The sequence below is a fragment of the Enoplosus armatus genome, chromosome 22 (assembly GCF_043641665.1).
Source record: "Enoplosus armatus isolate fEnoArm2 chromosome 22, fEnoArm2.hap1, whole genome shotgun sequence".
NCBI classification, from domain to species: domain Eukaryota; kingdom Metazoa; phylum Chordata; class Actinopteri; order Centrarchiformes; family Enoplosidae; genus Enoplosus; species Enoplosus armatus.
In genome coordinates, this window is record NC_092201.1 from 11,533,643 (window position 1) to 11,546,236 (window position 12,594).

General features: G+C 44.6%; 1 long non-coding RNA gene across 1 annotated transcript in view; it reads right to left on the reverse strand.

The window, feature by feature from the left end:
• Positions 1-11,478, reverse strand: part of LOC139305006 (uncharacterized) — a 34,838-nt gene extending 23,360 nt beyond the window's left edge. The window contains exons 1-2 of the long non-coding RNA XR_011599205.1: positions 11,198-11,478; positions 6,736-6,792 (exon numbers count right to left, since the gene is read on the reverse strand). This is a non-coding gene — a long non-coding RNA (uncharacterized lncRNA). The remainder of the gene's footprint in view (positions 1-6,735; positions 6,793-11,197) is intronic.
• Positions 11,479-12,594: the final 1,116 nt, after the last annotated feature.

A 12,594-nucleotide genomic window follows, 5' to 3' on the forward strand; every position in this document is an offset into this window, starting at 1 on the left:
TGTTCTCCTCCAACCACTGCCTATTCCTCATCCCTGGACTTTGCCTCTCTCTGATGGTAAAACAGTCATCCTTGTTGTCTGTTTTCTCACAACTGCTCATTTCATTCCTCTGCCCAAGTTACCTACAGCAAAAAGACAGCCGAACTGTTGCTACAACAATTCTTTTTTGCCTCCATGGTGTCTCCAGAGACAGATCATCTCTGACTGGGGACCTCAATTCACTTCTTGTTTCTGAAAAGAGTTTTGCAGTCTCTGAGGCGCCATATTCAGCCTTTCCTCTGAGTTCCACCAGCAAACCAATGGTCTCCATTCCAGTACTCCTTCGTCTATCAAACAGCACTCATCGCTAAACAAGATAGGGAGGCCAGCGTCCCACTACCTACAGAGGTACAGAGGTCTGGCTAGCTATGCGGGACCTCACCACCAGTCACAATGTCGCACATTTTCCTTGTCTGCTTTTTCCCTCTGCCATGTACTAACTATCCTGTCGTTTCAGATCCTACCACTCCCACCTTCCCTGCAGTAACCCCTGTGTTCCCACCATTCCCCATTATTTGACCTCCCCAACTCACCTGCCAAAATCCAATAATAAATGCATAATGTTACGGAACTTTAATAACACGAAGAGCTGCTTTCATAGTGACAAAACAGAACATTTTCAGATTCTGCTTTTTTTCTTGGGTAAAAACTTTAAATCAAAAATTCTGGCAGCTTATTTTGACATTCAATTATTAAGCTCAGATAAGTTAGTACTGTGCTTAATTTTTTTTTTCATTTTCAGTGATAGACTTTGCAAGAAAAGTAAGCTGATCCCACATCCTGCAGTGGGTCTGTCGGCCATGCTGTATGTGGAGTGACACCTGCAGAGGTCACACATGAGCTAAAACTCTGCCGGGAGAAGGGCAAAGGAAGTGGAGAGGGAAGAGAAACACCGGAGAGAGACAGCAAGATGACGAACCAGATTTCACTCTAACAGCATTTACAAATAATTTGTTATGGACTGTTAAAGCTTGTTTTGTTTGCTTGAGCAGTTTGCTATACAGAAAAATACAATGAGTGCAGCAGGTTTAGACAAGTACAAGACGAATTCTTCTTACTTATATATTCAAATAACTTTTGTCATTTCTGCTTTATTTGCTAGTGACTATTAGGTAGCATCAAACAAAATTTAAAAGTACACTTAGTACTTCTGTACTATTACTGAAGCTTATACTTTTACTCCACTACGATACCTTTCTTGTACTTTTCACTCTTCTACATTTATCTGTCTGCCAAAGTTAGTAGTTACCTTGACATTTAAGGATTTATATACAAAATATATTGCTTATATAATGCAGCTGGATACATTGCTAAACTTTCAACTACCCAGTACTACAAGTCACTAGATTTAGTGCCACCTGGATCAGCTATAATGTTAAAACTGTGCTTTAATCAATAATTTACTTATCCTTTATTCAACTGGAGGGGACTATTAATCAGAATATGTACTTCATTTTTGGAATATTTTGCTGCTAATTCATCTTCACTTTTACTCAAAAAACTTTAGCATGCAGGATTTTAACAGAAGTTTTACATTGTGGTGGTACTCTTCAATATCTTTGAATACACCTTCCCCACTGGAAATGACAGAGGGGCTAAAATGCACTGAGGGTCCCGAGTCAAATCTCTACCCCGAAAATGACACAGGTCTCGGCCAGCTGAGCTACCACAAGAAAATAAAAAATTTAAAAAATCTTCTGTCCCAGTCCATCAGTCAAAAGCATTACCTGCTGCCAAGCATTGTTCAGACCCACAAAACTTTATTTCCCATTCCAGTGATGCTCTTAATGTTTCCAAATATACTAAACATGTCATGCTGAATTATGGAGAAATGGTATAAATTGATGTGAGAGACATGCTTAGCTTTTCCATTTTGGGGACATAAAAAGAGATCTTGAGGTTGAACAATTCATTCAATTCAAGCATCAGTGAAGCCTTACATACAGAATACTGTATGTATGTGACACTGTCATATGTGTGGAGGAGGTTTCTTTTCTCACCTAGGAAACACTTCAGATTAAGAAGAACCTCAAGTTTTGAGCAGCTTAAGTGAACTCTGAGCCTGATAAAGCAAACATGATAAACTACTTGTAACCAAGATTTCGCCCAGACCAGGGACCAGTTACAAGCCTCTTTAGTCAAGAATGCTATTCATTCAGTCACCTTCAGAGTCCATGCACTTTAGTTTGACATTGTTGTCACAAATTTCGCTCTGAACAACAAGTCACAAGTCTTTCCTTTAACTTTTATTCCAGCATTTTCAAGCTGTGGAATCAAAGCTGTTCTTATTGAGAAAGTTACTCAAGTAAGTTATTCACTGCATAATTCACTCAAACCACATTTTCAAATAGCATAAATTCCATGACTACAACATAATGTTCTGATTTATGAGGAGTCAAAGACGTCATGTTGTAAGGATCAACTTTGTAGAAGAAAATAAAAATCATAAATTATCACGCAGCTATTTTATTTCTTCCCAGAGTCTCCTTACATAACATCCACAGTGATCAAATCCCCCTCGCTCTCCTACATAATTACGACACTCCAAAACTAAAGGCAGGCATCTTTCTCAATCTCTGGGAAAATCATCAGTGTGCTGACGGTGTTGCTGGACAAACTGCAGCTCATCGTTCAAATCTGATTCTGCTTATCATGGTCCGTTAAAAATATACTCGGCTGTATTGAAATATTAGACAGAGACTGTCAGTTTGAGCACTAATCATCTTATTTTCTGTCTTGTTCCAGATCCAGTGCGCATGCGCCGACGTGCATGCAGCCTGTTACAGTCGCTCCTGTTTGTTTTCGTCTTTCTCTTACTTTTTCTCCTTTATTTCTTTATTTAACTCAGAACTTTTTTAAGTACTGACTTTTGAAGTTGTGCCCTCTTCAAACATGCTGGTGGAGAGAGTTCTGGTACTTTTTTTCACTCTGGAATTACTTTCATTCAAACATCGGACAGTCGCGCAGCAACTTCTGGGCCGCTTTGTTTACTCCGGAGATCAGCTGATCGCTCTGAAGCCGGCCGGCTTGGAGACCAGATCATCGGAGATCCCCGCTGAAATCTGGAGAAAAACACGCAGAGGATGCAGAGGGGGAACGAAGCGACGAGGGAAGAGAGGTGGGTCGAGACAGCAGAGGTTTATGGAGAAAAGGAGATATAAACCGTGTCTCCCCTCTCTCGTCATGGGCAACGTGAGATCGCTGGCAAACAAGATGGACGAGCTGACGGCGCTGGCCAGGAGTCAGAGGGAGTACCGGGAGTGTAGTTTAATGTGCTTTACAGAGACATGGCTGCACCAGGACATTCCCGACGACAACGTTTCCATCGACGGCTTTCAGACCGTCCGGGCCGACAGGGATTGCACCGGGAGCGGTAAGCGTAAAGGAGGGGGACTTGCCGTTCTCGTTAACAACCGGTGGTGCAATCCTTCCCACATCACCATCAAGGATAGTGTATGTTGCCCGGACATTGAACTGTTGGCTGTTGGACTCAGGCCGTATTATTTGCCCAGGGAATTCTCACATGCCATTGTTGTGACTGTTTACATCCCCCCCTCTGCCAACCCGAAGTCGGCGTGTGACGTCATTCACTCCGCCATAGCCCGTTTACAGACTCAACACCCGAATGCACTCATTGCTATTTCGGGTGACTTCAACCACGTCACCATGGCTAGGACACTTCCCACCTTCACACAGTATGTGAGCTGTCCCACTAGAGAGGAGAGGACCCTGGACTTGCTGTATGCTAACGTTAAGGATGCATACAGCTCCTCTCCCCTCCCCCCTCTGGGTAGGTCAGACCACAACCTAGTGCACCTCAACCCCTGTTATGTGCCTCTAGTCAAGAGCCAGCCTGCAACCACGAGGACAGTGAGGAGATGGTCAGAGGAGGCTTATGAGACACTTCAGGGATGTTTTGAGGTGACTGACTGGCAGGCGCTCTGTGAGCCGCATGGAGAGGACATTGATGGGCTCACAGAGTGCATCACAGACTACATCAACTTCTGTGTGGACTCCACTGTACCAGCAAGGACTGTCCATTGTTATTCTAACAACAAGCCATGGGTGACAAAGGACATCAAGGCCATACTCAACAAAAAGAAGAGGGCCTTCAGAGCTGGCAACAGAGACGAGGTGAGAACGATCCAGGGGGAACTGAAGGTAAAGATCAGGGAGGCCAAGGAGAAGTACAGGAGGAAGCTGGAGTGGAAACTCCAGCAGAACAACACCAGAGAGGTCTGGAGTGGAATGAGGACCATCACGGGTTACAGGCCGAGCAACAACAGAGGAGCTGAAGGCAGTGTGGACCGGGCCAACGAACTTAATCTGTTTTTCAACAGATTTGACTCTGTGGGCCCTGCTCAACCCCCCCATGACTCTTCTGCTGTCTGCCTCCAACCTTCACCTATTCCACTCCCCCCTCCCCCTCCTGCTCCTCACAGCCCCCCACCCCCCTGTGAGAGCTTTCCTCACACCTCGTCCCCCAGTCCCCAGGCTGACGGCACTCTTCAACCTGACGACACCACCCCTCCCCCACCGGTCACCTCTACAGTGTGCTTCACTGCCGACCATGTTAGAAGACAGCTGAGGAGACTCCACTCCAGCAAGGCTGCAGGCCCCGATGGTGTCAGCCCCAGGGTGCTTAAAGCCTGTGCCCCCCAGCTATGTGGAGTACTTCACCACGTCTTCAACATGAGCCTGAGTCTTCAGAGGGTCCCCGTGCTGTGGAAGACATCCTGCCTCGTTCCTGTTCCAAAGACGCCGCGACCCAGTGGCTCCAAGGACTACAGACCCGTGGCACTGACCTCCCACATCATGAAGACCCTGGAGAGACTCGTCCTAGAGCAGCTCCGGCCCTTGGTCAAGACACACTTGGACCCCCTTCAGTTCGCCTATCAGCCCCGACTTGGAGTGGAGGATGCCATCATCTACCTGCTCAACCGCGTCTACGCCCACCTGGATAAGCCGGCGAGCGCTGTGAGAGTCATGTTCTTTGACTTCTCCAGCGCGTTCAACACCATCCGTCCGGCTCTACTGGGTGAGAAGCTGACGGAGATGCAGGTGGATGCCCCCCTTGTGTCCTGGATTGTCAACTACCTGACTGGCAGACCACAGTATGTGCGCTTACAACACTGTGTGTCAGACAGAGTGGTCAGCAACACCGGGGCCCCGCAGGGGACTGTCCTCTCTCCCTTCCTCTTCACCGTCTACACCACGGACTTCAGCTACTGCACTGAGACCTGCCATCTTCAGAAGTTTTCTGACGACTCAGCAATAGTTGGATGTATCAGTAAGGGTGATGAAGAGGAGTACAGGGCTGCTGTGGACTACTTTGTCACATGGTGCGAGCAGAACCATCTACAGCTCAACGTGACAAAGACAAAGGAACTGACTGTGGATCTGAGGAGGACCAAGGCGCCGATGACCCCTGTTTCCATCCAGGGGGCCAGTGTGGACATTGTAGAGGATTACAAGTATCTGGGAGTTCACATAGACAATAAACTGGACTGGGTAAAGAACACTAATGCCCTCTACAGGAAGGGCCAGAGCCGTCTCTACTTTCTGAGGCGGCTGAGGTCCTTCAACATCTGCCGGACTATGCTGAGGATGTTTTATGAGTCTGTGGTGGCCAGTGCTATCCTCTATGCTGTTGCATGCTGGGGCAGCAGGCTGAGGGTGGCGGACTCCAACAGACTAAACAAACTGATCCGCAAGGCCAGTGACGTTGTGGGGGTGCAGCTGGACTCTCTGACGGTGGTGTCAGAGAGGAGGATGCTGTCTAAGCTGCGGGGCATCTTGGACAATGTTTCACATCCTCTCCATGACGTACTGGTCGGACACAAGAGCACCTTCAGTGGGAGACTCATTGCTCCCAAATGCACAACTGAGCGACACAGGAAATCATTCCTGCCTGTGGCCATCAGACTGTTTAACTCCTCTCTCTGAATGTCAGACACTCAGGAAGAGACTTGAATCCGTATCTGTATCTACCTCACCTGTTCATACACCACCTCACTATTTATTCAAAATGTTTAAGTGCAATACATATATAGTCACACACTTTAGTGCAACACATACATACATATACATTGTTATTGTATATATTTTTACCTCATTTCACTTAAATACTGTAAATGTGTATTTTTGTATTTTCATTTCATTTTTCATTTCACCTCATTTCACTTAAATACTGTAAATGTGTATTTTTTGTATTTTCATTTCATTTTTCATTTCACCTCATTTCACTTAAATACTGTAAATGTGTATATTTTGTATTTTGTATTTCTTATTTTTATATTTTGTACAAACTTTTAGTTCTAAATTATGCTACTTTCTACTCTTGAATGGGAGCACAGGTACTGTACAATTTCCCCCCGGGGATCAATAAAGTATTTCTGATTCTGATTCTGATTCTGATTCTGTTCTCACTCACAGTTTCACAAGAGCTGAGGAAGGATGCTCCGAGGGTGCATTCAATTTGGATAGATAGAAACAACAACAAAAAACGCATCATGTGCAATAGGCTGCGTTATACAGTAGCTCTGACCCTTTTGTCTATCAGGCATAAATCCTGAAATTCATGTTATTCTACTCAGTAAGAGTGTCACCATAATGACTTCAGTTGAAATTCGCCCATATGTTTTTGTACACATGCCGAGTTGAAGTTCGTGTGTGTTAGCATCACCATGCGCTCACCTGCATTGCAGTATCTGAGGCCTTGTGGTTCCACGTCCACTTGTGTCCTCACTTGCCCTGCACCGAAAACACAAGACAAAGAAAAAGACTCAAAACACAAATACAGAGTGTGGAATGTCACTGCTCCGTTGTTTCGACCTGCACTGTGAAAAATGGCCGAGATCCGTGATTGATTAGGACGTGTAGTGAATGGTTTTGTAGCGTGTTGTTCTCAGTGTCCCAGTACAAGCTGAGCACAGGACATTCTTACAGGAACATTTCTGCTGTTACATGTCAGTGCTGTTGGGCAGAGGACCAGCTGGAATCCATTCATTCTTCTTTTCAACATAAGTTTTGCTTGTAATTACATAATAAATTAATTAATCCTATTCATTTCACTTATATAATGATTTATCATTTTTCTTAAGCCCTTCTGCTATATTGAGACAAAGTTCTATACACACACTAAGTAAAGGCAAGAAAAGGCCACTGCATTATTCCATGAGCAGTACAGTTCATTGAAAACCAGAGTGTATCTCCATTGTTCTTTGCCAAACGTGTGTTCATGAATATTTCTGTCGTGCTGCAGCAGCAGTGCGTCCTACTACGTTCTAGTTCAATCTTGCAGACACAAAAATCAAACAGTTAAATATTTTGCAAACACATGGAAGAGGCTGAGTAGGAGGTTTCAGTTAGAATATCTGGTCTTATTTACTTCCTAAAAATCCCCTTTTACTGCAATATGTACAAGAAACCTTGAAAATGAGATTATGTACAATAGGTCATGCTGTTTCAACATTTCTAACATGTGCCTTGGCCTGTATTTGATTCCTGAAACAAGTGTCATCCAACATGAAACGTGTCTGAGAACAAATTCAAACTCAACGACCTTCAAACTGAATCAATCCATGTCACGTCTAAGATCCAAAAACTGATTACAGTTTGGGATGTCAGTAAGATGACACTGTATATACAACCAGCTTTCACCCATCCTTGTTCTTTGGTATTGTGGCTGCGGCAAGAAACCTACTTAAATATTTTAGCCATTTATCTCTCACCCAGAAGGGTTTATCAGTTATTTTTAGCTTTTGTTCTTTCCATACAATCATAGCTTTAAGGAATATACAGGGATTCAGAATCCTTCACAGTGCCTCAACACTGGCCGTAATAAAGCCAGTGGTACAGTTTGTGTAGGTGTTTTTGCCTTTTTTTGCTCCTAAGTACACAACGCGAGCAGCCTCTTTTTGCTGTGGGTATGTTAAAACTGAACCGGAAGAACCTGCACTACTCCCCACAGAGCCCTGCTTCATTTGCTTTTCGTCTCTCCTTTCCTCTCCCCCCTCCCCATCTTCTCACAGGACTCGTGAACTCTCCATAAACCCGCCGATTCCCTCCAGAACGCTGCTGTCTATTCGACATCAGTAGAACTAGAAATAAAACAAAAGAGTGAGAAAAAAGCTGAAACAGACAATAAGATATAGAGAATGAAGAGAGGGAGAGGGAGGGAATAAGAGAGAGAGAAGCAGGCCAGATTGCAGAGGGTTGAATCAATGCAGCGGCCTGGTCTCTTTTTTTTTTTTTTTTCCTCCCCTCTCTTTTTTTCATTTTTTTCTCTCTCTCAAATGATTCACAGTGGAAAGAAAAGGCCTTTTCCTTGTCCTCAGTTGAACTCCACATCAGCTTCCTGTTAGAAAGGCAAGGAGGAAACACCCAGAGCAACGCGCGTGCGCGCACATACACACACACAAATACACACAGAGGAAGGCCTTCACTAGTGGATTCTTCGCTGCCAGAGAAATTAGGTCAAGCACTTAAATGCCCTGCACTGATATGAGCAGAGATTTAAAACATGAAGTGTTTGGTGGGGACAGCAAAGGCATACCGGAGCAACAAACATGCACGCATACATACGCTTGTTGCACTTGGAAATACACACTATACTGTCAGCTCATGGCTTGCCACATTATTAATACCAAAACTGAAATAATCGGTGACAGACGCCCACTGCTCCTACTGTTAATGCACTATCCATCTGTGCAGATTAGAACATGACAAGGTGGCTCAGACACACACAACAAAAGAAATGATGTGTATTTAAAAAAGGCTGAGAAAAACACCTTTTAAGTCCCTTCACAGGCAGAAACTAAAGAAATGCATGCATTCTCAAAATTGCCAGATGACGTGATTAGGGAGTGACAGTAGTCTCTGTGCGCCGCTACAACACAGCTCAGGACAGGATGGGACAGCACAACACGCCACATTGCAGTATCAGCCGTGCACACCAAACCCCCCCGACCCGCCAACCCCACTGCCTCCCGCCCTCTGACCTGAAATGCCCTTAAAGTAACAACACACCACATCACCATCACATCCAATCAACTATTCATAGAAAGGCTGGATTGCGCTCGGCCTGATCTTGGCGTTTAGGGTTTCAATCAATTGCGTGAGATATGAGAGAGCGGGAGGGAGAATGGGAGGGAGGGTGAAGCTGTTCTGAAAGCAAATGAGACAAAATTTGGGTGAATCCAAGCCTCTTCTCCTCTCCATATTGGCCACTGCCAGTATGGCCCACAACGGGGCTCTGAGCTACAGGGTGGCAGGCTAAATCAGATGATAATCACGCCAATTTTCACTCTGCAGCCATGTGCTTTCTCCTGTCCCACTGACTCGCAGTGGAGAAATGAGCCACAGTCCATTGTCTGAGGACCACCTGTGTTTCTGCTCCATTTTCTCGAAGGCACAATGGCATCTTCCTGTTTATAGCGGTAACTGCGCTTTATAAACATGCAATATCAGGGTATTAATACAGCTCATAAAAGAGTGTGTTTGCGACAGAGGGCTGCGGCCAAAAGGTCATTCTGATCCTGTTCATATTTCGGCTGTTCCTCTTTCCAGTGAAAGAGAGAGAAAAAGAGACATGGAGGGGGAGAGAATGTGGAATAGCACAACACAATGTTTCTGTCAGCCAACGCAGATCTTTTCTTGGGAAACACTGCTACGTTACAATTTCGACTGACACTCCAGTATGAGCAGAAACATATCCGTCCGGCCGGCCAGCCTGCAGACGAAGCTTTGAGAGCACACACACACTCACATAAAGCAAAATACATGGCCAGGTGTGTACAATGCCAGAGATGAACTGAAAGGAAAAACAACCCCTAAAGATAAACTGATAAAGTGTGGTGTGTGTGCCACTTTGACATGGAGTTATCTTTGGCATGAAGGATATCTGTGGTATGATCTCCGTCAACTAAAGACAATGTCTGAATTTCACAAATGACAAGGTGACATGTTGAAATGTGCTGTAAACCAGGACACTCATGCATTTTAACGCGGTGTACAAAATAATTTAATTCTATTGCGAAGCAATCTGCCTACGACCTTAAATGCACTTTTGCTTTAGTTGCTCAAAGAAAGATGATGGCCTAAATTGATTATTTTTAGGAAAATGTGCAGTTTTATCTATCAATAATCGATAACCACAAGAAGAAAAGATTTAAGATACACAATGGACTCTATATGAACCTAAAAACAACTTATTTGCTCTGCTCTCTGATGCGAAAATCTACCTGATGAATGTGCAGCTCCTGTTATGACTGTTCGAGCACACTCTCACATATACATATTATCACATACATCCTCGCTTTAATTTCTCAAAGGGAATTTAAGTTACATTTAACATATTTTAGTCTTTTAAAGAAGCTCCTTGCACACCTGATAAACAGACAGGAAGCCCACACGGGCCTTTTAACCATTAAAAATACATTCAGCTACTGCTGAGTTAGCTCCTCTCAGGTTTCAATGAATTAATTTCATCAAAAACTTCTCTGAGGGAAACCACAGTGACACATCAGGGGAAACCGCACAGCTCTACCATATGTTCTCATGTCTTACATACACTGATTATCTCAGGGTGAACAGCTCAGGAGACGCCGCTTTTCTAATTAAATGCACATTCTGCTGAAATCCTATAAATTGCTCACTTGGAGAGTGGTGATGTTTTCCGCTGGATTGACGTGAGCTGCCTATCTTTGTTTGCATCGGGGACAACAAAGGGAAAGATTATGCCTTTCTGCGAAGGGAAACTAGGGCACGAAAAGGCGACCTCTTTTCTTGTACTGCGAGGCAGAATTTACAGTCTGGCGACCATTTCATCTCCACATAAAGACTGGTAGATGTTTGGGACTTGTTCTCAAATTTACAGACGATTATGTTAAGCTGTTAAGCTGTTATTCCGAAAGCGGTTGTTTTTCGCACCCTGGAAACTTCCCCCCGAGGACTGTGGATCGGTTCAGTCATAACAGTGTCAATATCCACTGACCCAGTCTGGGGGAAATATACCGCTACATGCTCACGCTTTCAAAAGTACGCTTAACAATGACAAAGAAGACCGCGTCGTTGTCATTTTTACGCACTTTACGCAAATGCAAACCTCTAAAAAACCGCCTTACAAAGAGAAAAGGGTAAATTTAAGACTACGCACCGACAGGGCTCAAGTTCAAGTTGGATGGTCTCTTCCTCCGGGGTGTCCAACTCCCAGCTCCGCGGGCTTTACATTTTCTAGACGGTGGCTCGTCTTCTATCATGTGTCTGGACCCAAAAAGAGCAGACAACAAAAAGCACAAGGCGACAATATTTGTAGGCTGAGAAGTAGAAAAGTCGTCACGTTGGAGGTGTTGGGAGACGGTCTCCGCGAACGGCTGCCGGGCCGCGAAAGAGTTGTGTTCCCCCCCCTCTCCGCGTCTCTCTCTCCGCGGCCGTCCAGCTCGGTTCAGTGGGGACACACAGGCTGCAGACTGCGCCGTGCGTCCTGCGCCGCCGATGAACCAGATGCGTCAAGTTCAGCTGAGGTGAAGCCCCGTTATACAACCAGCCCGGGTGTGCGGCAGCCTGCACTATCGCGCTGCTTATTTAATGTCTCTTAAAGGGAAAAAAAGAAAAGGCACATCACATCGAAATATCTGTAAAAACCAGGCTGTGTTGAGTTGATTATTGAGGGCTGCCTCCCCCCCCCTCCCCCCCTACTCCCACCCCGCCTCCTGCCTCCTCTACGGATCTAAAAAGCACAATTTGCTCCTGTGAACTTACCTGATGTCAGCCTTATGAAAAAGACGTTTTCATTGTGTCATTCACTTAGCTTTGGGCTGAAAATAGCCCAAACTACCGTGAAATTATACTGCACTTCAACATAACTCGGGACTCTTAAAGGAATAACACACTGCTGTTTTAAGAGATAAAAAAAAAAATTCAACAAAGTACGCCATGGTCAATATAAAGTCACAATTTTAACGTCGCACGGAGACTTGAACTCAGTCTTGAATTATTTAAAAAAAATAATGTGCCGTGTTTTTTCTTTTGAGTCGTCCCCCACCTACATGTTGAACAGCAAGCTTGCCACATGGTTTAGCTAGAAAGTCTTATTCAGTCTTATTCATGTCTTTCAAACAAGCAGCAAGGGTAGTGTTAAAGACAATTAACAATAAAAAGCAATACTTAATAACCGAAATGTGGCTGTATGCTAAATGAGCTCTAATTACAGCAACAACACAAAAACACATTTAAACACATCTAGATTCACTACTCGGTGTTTACTTACAGGTTGAGCTCTCCAGCCAATTATTTTCTTTTTATGCAAGCTAATAAAACACACTGGTGTGTGGTTTGAAGCTTCATTTCTCACACCTGTTCGCCTGCGTTAATGGGCTCGCTTCAGTCGTGTCTCCCCTGTAAGTTAATGAAGGTCCAGTCATCCAGTTAGAAACCGCAGGTGACTTGAAAGACAAGTCCAGGCTTGTCGAGTTCCCCGATTTGCCTCTCAGACACGTTATTGATTAATCACCTGTGGGGATGAGGCAAGACGGAGCGGTTAGTGGGAACCAT